This window comes from Polypterus senegalus, chromosome 2, assembly GCF_016835505.1.
Source record: "Polypterus senegalus isolate Bchr_013 chromosome 2, ASM1683550v1, whole genome shotgun sequence".
Classification (NCBI taxonomy): Eukaryota; Metazoa; Chordata; class Cladistia; order Polypteriformes; family Polypteridae; genus Polypterus; species Polypterus senegalus.
Genome location: NC_053155.1, coordinates 45,001,246 through 45,016,387, shown reverse-complemented (window position 1 = coordinate 45,016,387; position 15,142 = coordinate 45,001,246). Strand labels below are relative to the sequence as shown.

General features: G+C 38.5%; 1 protein-coding gene across 4 annotated transcripts in view; it reads left to right on the top strand.

The window, feature by feature from the left end:
- rab9a (RAB9A, member RAS oncogene family) overlaps positions 1–15,142 on the top strand; it is a 92,326-nt gene that overhangs the window by 32,723 nt on the left and 44,461 nt on the right. The window contains exon 1 of one of the 4 annotated variants that reach the window (XM_039743616.1): positions 630–651. The exons of the other annotated variants lie outside the window; for them this stretch is intronic. The gene's annotated coding sequence lies outside the window, so the exon portion shown is untranslated. Of the gene's footprint in view, positions 1–629; positions 652–15,142 lie in introns of those variants that run through there. 4 annotated transcript variants of the gene reach the window in all.

Below are 15,142 nucleotides of genomic sequence, written 5' to 3'. Positions count from 1 at the left end.
ATGGTGGTTCTGGGAAAACTATCAATACTTGCTTTTCTAAAAAAGAATATAAGAATTATTGATAATCAAAACTTTTTACTTCAACTTTATTTTTATTTAAATGGTATATTACAATACAACCTTTATTAAAATGGCAGTGACACCATGCTAACACACTTTAACATAATGTTTGAATTAGCTACTGTACATGCATATAAAATGCCTTGCCCAGACACTTAGTAGCAGGCACTGAATCAGCAGCACTTTATCCATTAGACCACTATGTCAGCCTAATGAAATTTGTAGAATAACATTTTTTGACTTATGTAATGTTTGCCCATTTTCTTTTAATGATACCTTGAAAGAGTTCCAAAATATTTAATGGAATTGGATTAGTCATTTTGTTTGAGGAAAAACAATTATTAAAAATCGAGGGTGTAAAGATATATTTAAATAATGTCTGAGAGAACAATTGCTAATGTGAGCATTTTGTAATTTGACAAGTCATACTTTTGTGTACTGATTTTATGATAAGGCACACAGTTCATTCACCGATACGTTTATAAAATCTGTGTTCCATGTGACCTTCAGCAGTTAGTATAATGAATACTCATACTCAAAAAATGCTCCACATTTATTTGGTCTTTTACAATGGACTTATGCTCTGTTCTGGTAAGTGCTGGACAGCATGACTGTGAAGATGATTAGGTTGCTTGATAATGGATATTTGGTGTTTTGGTTTGTTCATATTATACAGTAGTTATAGTTCTATACAAATTTTTTGACATCCCTGGCCAAATGACATATTCTGTTGACTTTTAAATTTAAAAAATAGTAAATACGGCTTCAACAACTAACTAAACTGTGATTTTTTTTTTATATATAAAAATGTTAATGTGTAGTTATAATTTATTTGATTAACTGAAAAAAAAGAGTAAATCACATGCCAAAAATGTTGGCAACTTAATTGGCTACTGCCCCATTATGGGGGATTGGTGTATTACTTATGTATCCAATGTTACATATACCCTGCTGTTTTTTTCTAAGACTCTGTGAAGTGCCTTAAGCATTGGAAAGGCGCTATATAAATAAAATGTATTATTATTAGTGTGTCAAGTTATAGAATGTCTTCCCACCTAGAATTTGGTTCCAACTTGCTCATTATTCCTGCTCAGAAGCTAAGAAAATCATAAAACAACCAGTGACATGGAGTTGAACAGGTTAAACAAGATATTCATTTTTAATCTCAAACATTAGTCCTCAGATTCTTTCTTAGCGAAAAAAGGGCTGGCTTGATTGGGCCCTATATTCTGGGAATATTACCAAAACAAGGACAGTAATGCACAGCTAGATACTGTCTCAGCCAGTCTTTAAAAGCGAAAGCCATAGGGTATGGGAGGAGGATGTATTTGAGTTTAAAACAGGAAGGCAAGAGCCCATTGTAGAATTCTCTTTCAAATCAGAAACCAACAGTCTGTTAAACATTCACATAATCAGTTTTTTTTGTCCATCCAGATATCTTCATGGTTTGTTAATAATTTAACCACTTCCTGCAGTTTTCACAGAAATTAAAAGAAAGATAGTTTTGCTGATGTGAATGTTATGCTTTGATAGAGTGAAATCTACAAATATCAAACATAATATAAACATCAGGTACAGTAACTAGTAGGATGCATGTTGGTGCAGTAGATAGTGCTGTTCTGTCACTGTTTGTGGAATTTGTTGTTCTCCAAATAATTCAGTTTATTCCTACATCCAAAAAGATGTATTTTGTGATATTTTCATATATCTTCTATTCATATGAAATTGTCTATAAAATGCTTAGAATGCAGGCCAATTAGGATATGAACTTAAAAACCACATTTTCGACATACATAATGAATATATTGCAAATTTCTCTGATGTTTTTCTTGATATTTATGGTGCATTTAATTTTTTGTATTTGTGATTATTGTATGGACTGCTACTCTCATAAGTGAAAACATGCTTATTAGGAATAAATTCAGTTGAATTTAATTAATTGCTGACATTAAAATAAACTAGATATAAGTTAATCTTGTATGTGTAAATGCCCTGTGCAGTAGAGTATGAAGAAGTTGTGGATTCCAAAAATGTTACACCAGTCACAAAAAATACAAAAAGGCCCATCTTCTTTTCCAAACAGTTGCCTCATGTTTTCCATGGACATAATACTTTATGAAGCTGAACAGAAAATTTAAGTGCCAAAATAAAAACATTTGTATTACTTGAATAAACTCCAAAAAAAAACTTTTCAGATTACTGAAACATTTTTTTTGTTTGTGTGATCAAAGTCAGATTCAATTGGGAAAAGACATTCGCCAAGAAAATCCTGTTTAGTTACCAGAGCCAAACACTATAATGAAAACTGAGTTGAGACAAAAGAGTGAAAGTCAAAACCAAAATACTGTATTGAATACTAAGCTTTCCACAAGCAGTAGTTCACTGGTTAACTCAGTATCTCGGGCAAAGAAGCTGATGTGACTGCATTGTAATTTATCAGTTCGTAGCAACAAGGCAGTCCCTAGTTGCGAAATATGGTCCCATAACAACTCAACCTGCTTGCAGTGACTTTAAATCTAAAGATGTGACACAGCAAAAAACTATTTAAAATCCTCATAATCAGAAATAAAATTCAAACTAATGCAAAAAATTTAAGTTCCAAAATTTTACACTTGTGTAAACTAAATATTAATACAGCAGTAAAGAATTTTAACAGATAAGGCCAGTTTCCTAATTGTTTGAACACAAAATGGATGAATAATGAGCTGTGTGCAGTGGGCAATATTAGCTCCACAGGTTAGCCAGCTTCAATACTGAGAATCATAAGGCTTACATGGCACCTCAAGGCAATAACAGCAATAAAATAACCACCACAACAAAAAATGATCACAATATAAATAATCATTTTATAGGCATCCTTAGCTTTTGTTTAAAAGAAAAAAGTAAAAAAAAATCAGCATACAGTGGGTACGGAAAGTATTCAGACCCCCTTTAATTTTTCACTCTGTTATATTGCAGCCATTTGCTAAAATCATTTAAATTATTTTTTTCATCATTAATGTACACACAGCACCCCATATTGACAGACAAAAAAAAAGAATTTTTGAAATTGTTGCAGATTTATTAAAAAAGAAAAACTGAAATATCACATGGTCCTAAGTATTCAGACCCTTTGCTCAGTATTTAGTAGAAGCACCCTTTTGAGCTAATATAGCCATGCGTCTTCTTGGGAAGGATGCAACAAGTTTTTCACACCTGGATTTGGGGATCCTCTGCCATTGCTCCTCCTTGCAGATCCTCTAAAGTTCTGTCAGGTTAGATGGTAAACGTTGGTAGACAGCCATTTTTAGGTCTCTCCGGAGAAGCTCAATTGGGTTTAAGTCAGGGCTCTGGCTGGGCCATTCAAGAACAGTCACAGAGTTGTTGTGAAGCCACTCCTTCGTTATTTTAGCTGTGTGCTTAGGGTCATTGTCTTGTTGGAAGGTAAACCTTCGGCCCAGTCTGAGGTCCTTAGCACTCTGGAGAAGGTTTTTGTCCAGGATATCCTTGTACTTGGCCGCATTCATCTTTCCCTCGATTGCAACCAGTCATCCTGTCCCTGCAGCTGAAAAACACCCCACAGCATGATGCTGCCACCGCCATGCTTCACTGTGGGGACTGTATTGGACAAGTGATGTGCAGTGCCTGGTTGCCTCCACACATACCGCTTAGAATTAAGGCCAAAAAGTTCTATCTTGGTCTCATCAGACCAGAGAATCTTATTTCTCACCATCTCGGAGTCCTTCAGGTGTCTTTTAGCAAACTCCATGCAGGCTGTCATGTACTGTCATGCACTGAGGAGAGGCTTCCGACAGGCCACTCTGCCATAAAGCCCTGACTGGTGGAGGGCTACAGTGATGGTTGATTTTCTACAACTTTTTCCCATCTCCTGACTGTATCTCTGGAGCTCAGCCAAAGTGATCTTTGGGTTCTTCTTTACCTCTCTCACCAAGGCTCTTCTCCCCCGGTAGCTCAGCTTGGCTGGAAGGCCAGCTCTAGGAAGGGTTCTGGTCGTCCCAAACGTCTTCCATTTAAGGATTATGGAGGCCACTGTGCTCTTGGGAACCTTAAGTGCAGCAGAAATTTTTTGTAACCTTGGCCAGATCTGTGCCTTGCCACAGTTCTGTCTCTGAGCTCTTCAGGCAGTTCCTTTGACCTCATGATTCTCATTTGCTCTGACATGCATTTTGAGCTGTAAGGTCTTATATAGACAGGTGTGTGGCTTTCCTAATCAAGTCCAATCAGTATTATCAAACACAGCTGGACTCAAATGAAGGTGATCTCAAGGATGATCAGAAGAAATGGAAAACACCTGAGTTAAATATATGAGTGTCGCAGCAAAGAGTCTGAATACTTAGGACCATGTGATATTTCAGTTTTTCTTTTTTAATAAATCTGCAACAATTTCAAAAATTCTTTTTTTTTTGGTCTGTCAATATGGGGTGCTGTGTGTACATTAATGAGGAAAAAAATTAATTTAAATGATTTTAGCAAATGGCTGCAATATAACAAAGAGTGAAAAATTGAAGGGGGTCTGAATACTTTCCGTACCCCCACTGTAGATACACTACCTGGCCCTGCTGGGAGACCGTCATTAAAGTTGACAGAGTAGCCCTTAGATGACATGCTCTCAATACTCTGTTGTCTTCTCCAGAAGTTCAGAGGGTAGAAGATTACAGAAGGTCGAGATTCAAATGTCCATCAAACTCCACCAGTGTGTCCTGGGCTCAGGGTTTGTGGAATTTCAAATGCTAGGATGTGGTATCAGTTTTTGTAACTTTAGGTGCGGATTGGTATATTGTACCAAAACAATTCTAACTAGGCGCCCAAGGAATACTTTCTCACAGCCTGATCAAGAAAATGGTGAAACCAAAAAGCAAGAATGTGTAATTAAAAGGAAAATCAAGCAATACAAAAACATTTATTTATATAGGACATTTTCATACAAACAATGTAGCTCAAAGTGCTTTACATGATGAAGAGAAAAAAGACAAAATAAATAATTAAAATTAGGGAACACTAACATAGAATAAAAGTAAGGTCTGACAGAAAAAACAAAAATAAAACTCCAGATGGGTGGAGGAAAAAAAAAATCTGCAGAGGTTCCAGGCCACAAGACCGCCCAGCCCCCTCTAGGCATTCTACCTAACATAAATGACCTCAATCAGTCCTCATTGTATTCAGGGTTCTCATGGAAGAATTTGATGATGATGGTCATGTGGACTTCTGGCCTTTAATCCATCAATGTAGGGACATCACAGTGCTTTGATTAGGTAGTGGTGGCACAGATCGCCACCACAGAAAAAGAGCAGAAGAGAAAGTAGGGGTTAGTATGGATTTTGGAGCCACCATGAATAATAATGATAATTAATTGAATATATAGAGCATCAGGATTTAAGTAAGATGAAGCTATGAGAAAGCCATGTTAAAGTAATGTGTTTTCAGCAGTATTTTAAAGTGCTCTACTGTATTAGCCTGGTGAATTCCTATTGGCAAGCTATTCCAGATTTTAGGTGCATAACAGCAAAAGGCCGCCTCACCACTTCTTGTAAGTTTAGCTCTTGAAATTCTAAGTAGACACTCATTTGAAGATCTAAGGTTATGATTTGGAGTGTAAGGTGTAAGATATTCCAAAATATAAGATGGACCAAGATTATTTAAGGCTTTGTAAACCATAAGCAGTATTTTAAAGTCAATTCTAAATGACTTAGATAACCAGTGTAGTGACATCAAAACTGGGGTGATGTGGTTGGATTTTTGTTTCCGAGTTATGATTCTAGCAGCTTCTTTCTGCACTAGTTGCAATCGATTGATGTCTTTTTTGGGTAGTCCTGAAAGGATGAATTACAGTAATCTAGCCGACTGAAAACAAAAGCGTGAACTAATTTTTCAGCATCTTGCAATGTTATAAGAGGTCTAACTTTTCCTATATTTCTTAAGTGAAAAAATGCTCTTCTAGTAATCTCATTAATATGTGATTTAAAATTCAGGTCACAGTCAATAGATGCACCTAAATTCTTTACCTCTGTCTTGACTTTTAATTCTAATGCATTAAGTTTATTTCTAACTAGCAAAATACCCGCGCTTCGCACCGGCGAAGTACTGCATTAAAATTTTTATTAAGAAGAAAATTTAACCTTTTTAAACTGAGGGAAAATATGCCAATTATTATTTGTTAAGGATCTCTTTGTATACCATGTTGTCAGTTCGGCCCTCTGGTTGTAACATGACCAAGCTGTGCGCTGAGCTTACTCTTGAGCATGCAATTTACAGTTGGCCATGTGAACAATAATCTTGTCTCAAATCTCAGAGCTTGGATTGCTGCTGTTATAATCGGTTTGAGTTTCATGGCTTGTTTCAATTATGACAGTATTTGCAGGATTTGTTGTTTTGAAGTGACATTCGGCATCTGTCAAGCGTTGTAAGCACAGAACCGGTTTCAGCGATAAAATCACATCCAGCTTTTGAGAGTTTAAACATTCATAAACATCAAAGTGTCCACTACTGAAATCGTCACCTGTGAATCTAAGATGTTTAAGAGGCATTGGCGGTTGTTGAAAGGTGTAAAATATTTGGCCATTTCGGTACACTTGAAAGTGACAACCGAACAATTCAGCGGCAGCCATCAACTCACATGCAGAACCATAGGTGAAGGGCTTTAGCATTTCACTCTTATAGTGCTCCTGTGTAGTATAATTATCTCCTGTACCGTCATCAGTCCACACCTTGAACCTGTCCCAGTCATTCAATACATAAGACACAATGTTCCTCCAGATATCAAGAGTGAGCCTGATATGGCCGTGCAATATGTAACAAAGAGAATGGAAAAGGTCGGTGGTATCTCGGGCATGGAAACCACTCGGTAAGTGATAGTTCTTTGATCGATAGTGATCATCTCGATAGACATGGTAATGGGGGTTGGAATGATAAAGGAAATGGGTACCTGAACAATGTAAAGTAAGTGTAAAATACCTATACAATAACTATAATTGTAATAAACAAACAATAAAACAGCGGAGAAGCCATGGATTAAACAAAAAGGCTGTAGTTATCAGTAGGGAGACATGAATCCCGTGGCGAAGCAAGGAAGGGAATGTAGTGACTGGAGCGACGGATGGCCTTATATAGGCAGGCAGCCAACAACGTGGGAGGCGTTGGGATGGGGGACCCAACGCCGCCTCACACGGTGACCGAGCTGCAGGCTATGGATGTATATATGTACGTAAGTAGGATTCAGTTAGCGTTGGGAACCCATGTACCAAATTTCTTGAAGATGGGTCCATAAGTAACAAAGACTGTTGAAAAGTTCAATATGGTGGCCGGCAGTGGCATCATACCACTGAAATAAGTACGTACATTGGTTTCTGTTAGTGCAGGGAAGCCACCTACTAAATTTCGTAAAGATGGGGCCGTAAATAAGAAAGTTGAACATGGCGGACGTTGTTGACCGTTATGACCGTTACGCGTAGAATTTCGAAATGAAACCTGCTTAATTGTTGTAAGTAAGCTGTAAGGAATGGGCCTGCCAAATTTCAGCCTTCTACCTACACGGGAAGTTGGAGAATTAGTGACGTTGGAAAGTTCAGTATGGCGGCCGACAGTGGTGTCATACCAACGAAATAAGTACGGACATCAGTTTCCGCTAAAAGTTAAATATGGCGGCCGACAATGGCATCATACCACCGAAATAAGTACGTATATCAGTTTTGGTTAGCGCAGGGAAGTCACCTACCAAATTTCGTGAAGATGGGGTCAGCCTTCTACCTACACGGGAAGTTTGAAAATTGGTGACGTTGGAAAGTTCAATATGGTGGCCGATAGTGGCGTCATACCATAGAAATAAGTACGTACATCGGTTTCAGTTAGCGCAGGGAAGCCGCCTACCAAATTTCGTGAAGATGGGGCCATAAATAAGAAAGTTCAACATGGTGGACGTTGTCGACCGTTATCGACCGTTACGTGTAGAATTTCAAAATGAAACCTGCTTAACTTTTGTAAGTAAGCTGTAAGGAATACGCCTGCCAATTTCAGCTTTCTACCTACATGAGAAGTTGGAGAATTAGTGATGAGTCAGTCAGAGTCAGTCAGTCAGTGAGGGCTTTGCCTTTTATTATTATAGATGACCTCATTATATCCATTATTGCCAATCACTAAAATTTCTGGTTTTTTTTTTATTTAGTTTGAGAAAATTACTACTCAGGTCGTCAGGTGCTATTGATAAATACAGCTGTGTGTCATAGGTATAGCTGTGGTAGCTCACGTTATGCCCCGAGATAATCTGACCTAATGGAAGCATGTAAAATTGAAAAGAGCAGCGGACCCAGGATAGAGCCTTGTGTAACACCATATTATGTATCTTTGAGGTATAATTACCACAACTAAGAAAGATTTTCTACCTGCCAGGTAGGATTCAAACCAATTTAAGACACTGCCAGAGAGTCTCACCCACTGATTAAGGCGATTTCTAAGAATATTGTGATCAATGGTATCAAATGCGGCACACAGATCTAAGAGGATGAGAACAGATAAACGGCCTCTGTCTCCATTTAGCCAGAAGTCATTTATTACTCTAAAGAGTGCAGTTTCTAAACTGTGATTTGTTCTGAAAAACAACTGAAACTAATCAAGAATGGTATGTTTATTGAGGTGATTATTAAGCTGCATAATGACTACCTTCTCTAGAATTTTACTTAAGAAAGGCAGGTTAGAAATACACTGTGTGCACAATTATTAGGCAAGTGAGTATTTTGACCATATCATCATTTTTATGCGTATATTCCAACTCCAAGCTGTATTAACTTGAATGCTTATTGGATTTAAGCACGTCAGGTGATGTGTATTTGTGTAATGAGGGAGGGTGTGGCCTAAGGAGATCAACACCCTATATCAAGGTGTGCAGAATTATTAGGCAGCTAGTTTTCCTCGGGCAAAACGGGCCAAAAAAGAGATTTAACTGACTCTGAAAAGTCAAAAATTGTAATAAGTCTTTCAGAGGGATGCAGCACTTTTGGAATTGCTAAGATATTGGTGTGAACCATCAAACATTTTGTTGCAAATAGTCAACAGGGTCGCAAGAAACGTGTTGAGAACAAAAGATGCAAATTAGCTGCCAAAGATTTGAGAAGAATCAAACGTGAAGCTACCAGGAACCCATTATCCTCCAGTACTTTCATATTCCAGAGCTGCAACCTACCTGGAGTGCCCAGAAGTACAAGGTGTTCAGTGCTCAAAGACATGGCCAAGGTAAGGAGGGCTGAAACCCAACCACCACTGAACAAGAAACATAAGTTGAAACGTCAAAACTGGGCCAAGAAATATCTGAAGACAGATTTTTTTCAAAGGTTTTATGGACCGATGAGATGAGAGTGACTCTTGATGGACCAGATGGATGGACCTGTGGATCAGTAATGGGCACTGAGCTCCACTATAACGTGGAGGTGGGGTACTGGTATGAGCTGGTATTTTTAAAGATGAGCTAGTTGGACCTTTTTGCATTGAAGATGAACTCAACATCAACACCCAAACCTACTGCCAGTTTTTCGAAGACACTTTCTTCAAACAGTGATACAGGAAAAAGACCATGATTTTTATGCAGGCCAATGCTCCATCACTTGCATCGAAGTTCTCCACTGCGTGGCCAGCCAGTAAAGGCCTTAAAGATGAAGGAATAATGACATGGCCCCTTCCTCATCTGACCTAAACCCTATCGAGAACTTGTGGGCACTTCTTAAACGCTAGATTTACGGGGGAGAAAAACAATACACCTCTCTGAAGAGTGTCTGGGAGGCTGTAGTCACTGCTCCACAAAAAGCTGATCGTCAACAGATCAAGAAACTGACAGACTCCATGAATGGAAAGGCTTATGACTGTTATTGGAAAGAAGGGTGGCTATATTGGTCATTGATTGATTGATTTATTTTTTTTGAAATGTCAGAGATGTTTATTTGTAAATTTTGAGGTGTTTGTTTATTATTCTCACTATAACAGATGAAAATAAACAAGTGAGATGGGAAAATTTTCATTTTTCCTTTAGTTGCATAATAAATCTGCACACTAATAGTTGCCTAATAATTGTGCACACATATGTATTCCCCTGATGATGTTCACACTCACATTTCCGTTGTGAAACATTCAGGTTTCAGGTTTATTAACATTTTGGATTGACTGATAGCACTGTGTTTGTTCCATATTAAAATTAATCCTCAAAAATACAACTTGCCTAATAATTGTGCACACAGTGTAGGTCTAAAATTTTCAAAAGCAGAGGAGTCAAGATTATTTTTCTTAAGCAGGGGTTTAACTACAGCAGTCTTAAGATAGTCTGCGAAGACCCCCGTATCTAATGACAAGTTTACTATGTCAAGAATGTTATCAATTAGCACGCCGATACTACTTTGAAAATACAAGATAATAATAAGTAGAAATAATACTTTGTGCACAAAAGAGTAATGTTTCATAAGCAGGTTTTTAAATGCAAAGTTTGTTTAAAAATAACAAACAATGACAGGGACACTATGCTATAAAAATGGTGCTGTCCTTCAGATGAGACATACAACTGAGGTCATGACTCTCTGTGGTCACTAAAGATCCCTGGGCAAACTTCGTAACGAGTAGGGTGTATGCCGATGCACTGGTTAAATTGCCCACCGTGGCCTGGTCATTCTGGTCCCCTAATCAATCTCTGTCTCTGGTCAGTTGTCTCTCTCTCACCCCTTCAACCCCTGGAGTCTATGGGAATCTTATAATGAATTTTTTTTTATTTTTACAATTTGGAATTTGGCTTATTTTTATTTTTTAATGTGCTTATTGCCTTCATAACTATTTCAAATTTTTGCATTTTACCATATCAAGAATCAAGGGACATATCAAATAATAAGGAAATTATTGTATGTGTGAAAAGGCGCTATATAGTGCCCGACCCGGCACAGACTACGCAGAGGCACGTGTTCACACTCAAGGGTTACTTTATTTTCTTCAGCTGTGGGCACACGCCTTCCTCATGTCCCACAGGCCCAACACAGTCCCAAAGCACAAAACCCACACTAACCAACTGCTTCCTTCCTCCACCACTCCTCCCAGGCAACTTCGTCCTCTTCCTCCTGATTCTGGCCCTGATTGCTGGGAGGTAGGCCCTTTTATACCCCACCTGGAAGTGTTCCAGGTGCCTGACCAGCTGGTCTTAATTGTGGGGCTGATAAACCGTCCATTGTGGTGGCTGGTTCTCCGCAGCACCCCCTAGCGGCCACCCGATCTCCCAACCGGGCTGCTGTGGTGGACTCCATGTACCATGGAGCTATGGGGGAGATTGAGGAGGAATCCATGGCCAGGGAGACTGCCCCCAAGCGCCCCGGGGAAGGTAGTGCAATATCCATGATGGCTCCCCCGGGACGTATGCAGCAGAGGCGTCCCGGCCGGGCATGGGAACCGGCTGTCCGTCACATATGTTATTAATGTAGAAAAAGCACAATATAAAGGTACACAACTATGGTAGATAAAAGTGAGCTTGTTTCTAAATATTGTTAGTATGTGAGATACTTTGAATTGTTGCTGCAGATAGCATCAGAGTTTACAAGGCAAAACTGTTGAAAATTCCTGAAAAAGCAGACTGACTAAGAGATAACAAAATGTAGGCATTATTATTGTGCAATACCAGCACATAGTAAGACACTCAATCAGTGTTTGCTGAACTTGCAGAAATATCTGGGGAATTGTGTAAAAATGCCACAGCCTAAATTCAGTACACGTCACCAGTCTTGATACACAGACTGCGCCCATGCTGTTTACACAAACCAAACCAAGACTAGATTACAATGTAGGATTTTTAATAGCTTATAGATGTGTTGCAATGGTCATTATTTGGAAGCTGCTGAGTTTTATTTATTTTGTTACAAGAATTTCCTAAAATTGGGCCCTTTGTCAGTTGTAAAATGAGCCAAGTGACTTCAGTCATTTTGTAGCTTTAGTCTTTTTCTACATGTAGATATAGATTTAAAAACACCCTTATCTGGGTACATAAAAAAGGAATGAAAATTTGACTATAAAATGTAATTATCAATTTGGAATACATTCTCAAAGAGATCATGTCTACTATACTGTTAGACAAGTCTAAATGTACAATACTAGTCACTTGCTCTACTGAATAATTAAAATGTTATTGTGATGGTTCTACTTTATAATTGCACCATTCATGAACAGCATGCTGCAGTGATGTCACATCTTGGAGTCAATAGAGCAATAAATTATGAACGGGAAAAAACAAGCAGACTCTACACAAACTTGCAGTAGCCTTATTCTTGTGGCTACAGCCCATCTTATGTCTCTGAAAAAACAGAGAGAAACAATAATATCAATGTGTTTAACTATGTGACTTTGTTGAAAAATATTAAAATATGTATATATTTCTCATTTTCTTGCTGTCATAAAAAAAACTTTCATTTTTAAGTTACACGTTCTGAAGGCCTCAGTGTAGTTTTCTTTAATACCCAAGAGCAGATGCTGCTTCAGATATTGCTAAGAAGTGAAGTCATTTAGTAATTTTGAAACGGCTAATAATAAAACATGCTTAGTCAACACTAGTCACAGTAGTCTCACACCTTCCATGACCCAGATTTGATCCCAAGGCCAGGCATTGTCCAAGTGGTATTTTCATGTTATACCACATTTATCTGTCTTTATCCAGGTTTTTTACCCATGGCTCAACTATAGTTAAGTTAGTTTAAAGAGCAACTCTAAATTGATTTTACATAGGTAATTATGAATATATGTGAATGTGCCCTGGTATGCCTTATAGGTTTAGTTTCACCTTACACCTGCTTAGGATCTGGTACCCTGCAACAATTTAATGGGAAAATCAATCTGAGAAAATGAATAACTGGGGTCAAGAGAGATTATCCAGCTACTCAACAGCCTGTCAGAATTGACTTAGCTGCAAAAGGCAGCCTTGAACTACTGAAACTAAGTGTTAGTCTTCAGCGTCCATGAGAGGAATAGCTTTTGGCCTCTTAGAAAATAAACATCAAATTCCTTAACCATGTTTTAATTATTACTTACTCACATGTAGTCCCTCACTTAGAGGAAAAAGGCCAAGTGGCTTTTCTAGGGGCAGGACAGCTGAGGGGCTGCTTTGCAGACTTGCCCTTTATGATCTACTGAGGACTCTCAAACCTTTGTTGGCTTCCTAGCCAGTTCCCTGTGCCTTTTCATTGTTTACAAGATCTGACATCCTCTGATGACACCCTGCTTGCTCACACATTCACTTGGATTGACTCTACAGTTACTAGTATGGCTCCCTTTCTTTAAGTATGTCCCCAGTTTGATTCTTTCTCACCTTATGCAAATAAACTTTGAACTTGTTTTACTTGTGGCAAGAATCTATAGGAGGTGCGGTCTGTTCTTGTACATAATGTAAATGTTTTGCATTAGAAATCAAACCCAGTGGATCATAAGTAAGGATGGAAAAATAAAATTTAAATTTAAACCGTGCAAAAATATTCTAAGGTGATTATAAATTTGAAAAGTAAGCTAAAAAACAATAGTCTTAAAATTTATAGAAAAATCCATCCCGCACCAATAATTATAAAACCAAGGTTTGTTTTGTCTATTCACGACTCTTGGATGATACTTTATAGATATCTCAAATTTGAATCTCGCTTGTGTTATATTCTGAAGCAGAATATAGCATAAAGCTATGCAGCATCTGGAATTGAAAGCAGTGAATGTGTAGATAGTAATAAACACCCACCACAAATTAATTTGTTCAACCCACGTAAGGAAAACTGATTTTAAAGTTGATGTTTTTTTACATTTTTGGTGCTTTTCTTTGCCATTTTCTACACATGGCCAAGTATATGTTACTTGGTCTAGAGCAACCATGAAAGTAAAAGGCAAAGTAAAGGTTCTTGACACAGAAGATTGAGGAAGACTGATTTCCAGAGAAACAAAGGCAGAGTGTTTCCCAAAAATTGTGAATAAAAAGTTTTTTTTCCCTTCTTATACATGTTATTAATTTCAATAAGGAGTTACATAAGTATAGATAGATACTTTATTAATCCCAAGGGGAAATTCACATAATCCAGCAGCAATATACTGATACAAAAAAAATATTAAATTAAATAGTAATAAAAATGCATGTAAAAGCAGACAATAACTGAGTAATGTTAGCATTTACTCCCCTGGGTGGAATTGAAGAGTCGCATAGTGTTGGGGAGGAACGATCTCCTCAGTCTGTCAGTGGAGCAAGACAGTGACAAAAGTCTGTCACTGAAGCTACTTCTCTGCCTGGAGATGACACTGTTCAGTGGATGCAGTGGATTCTTCATGATTGACAGGAGTTTGCTTAATGCCCGTCGCTCTGCTACAGATGTTAAACTGTCCAACTTTACTCCTACAATAGAGCCTGCCTTCTTAACAAGTTTGTCCAGGTGTGAGGCATCCTTCATCTTTATGCTGCCTCCCAGCACACCACCGCATAGAAGAGGGCACTCGCCACAACCGTCTGGTAGAACATCTGCAGCATCTTATTGCAGATGTTGAAGGATGCCAACCTTCTAAGAAAGTATTGTTGGCTCTGACCTTTCTTACACAGAGCATCATTATTGGCAGTCCAGTCAAATTTGTCATCCAGCTGCACTCCCAGGTATTTATAGGTCTGTACCCTCTGCACACAGTCTCCTTTGATGATCACGGGTTCCATGAGAGGCCTGGGCCTCCTAAAATCCACCACCAGTTCCTTTGGTCTTACTGGTGTTCAGGTGTAAGTGGTTTGAGTCGCACCATTTAACAAAGTCTTTGATTAGCTTCCTGTACTCCCACTCCTGATGCAACCAACAATAGCAGTGTCATCAGCGAACTTTTGCACGTGGCAGGACTCCGAGTCGTACTTGAAGTCTGATGTATATAGGCTGAACAGGACTGGAGAAAGTACAGTCCCCTGCAGCGCTCCTGTGTTGCTGACCACAATGTCAGACCTGCAGTTCCCAAGACGCACATATTGAGGTCTGTCTGTAAGATAGTCCACAATCCATGCCACCAGGTGTGAGTCTACTCCCATCTCAGTCAGCTTGTCCCTAAGGAGCAGAGGTTGGATGGTGTTGAAGGTGCTAGA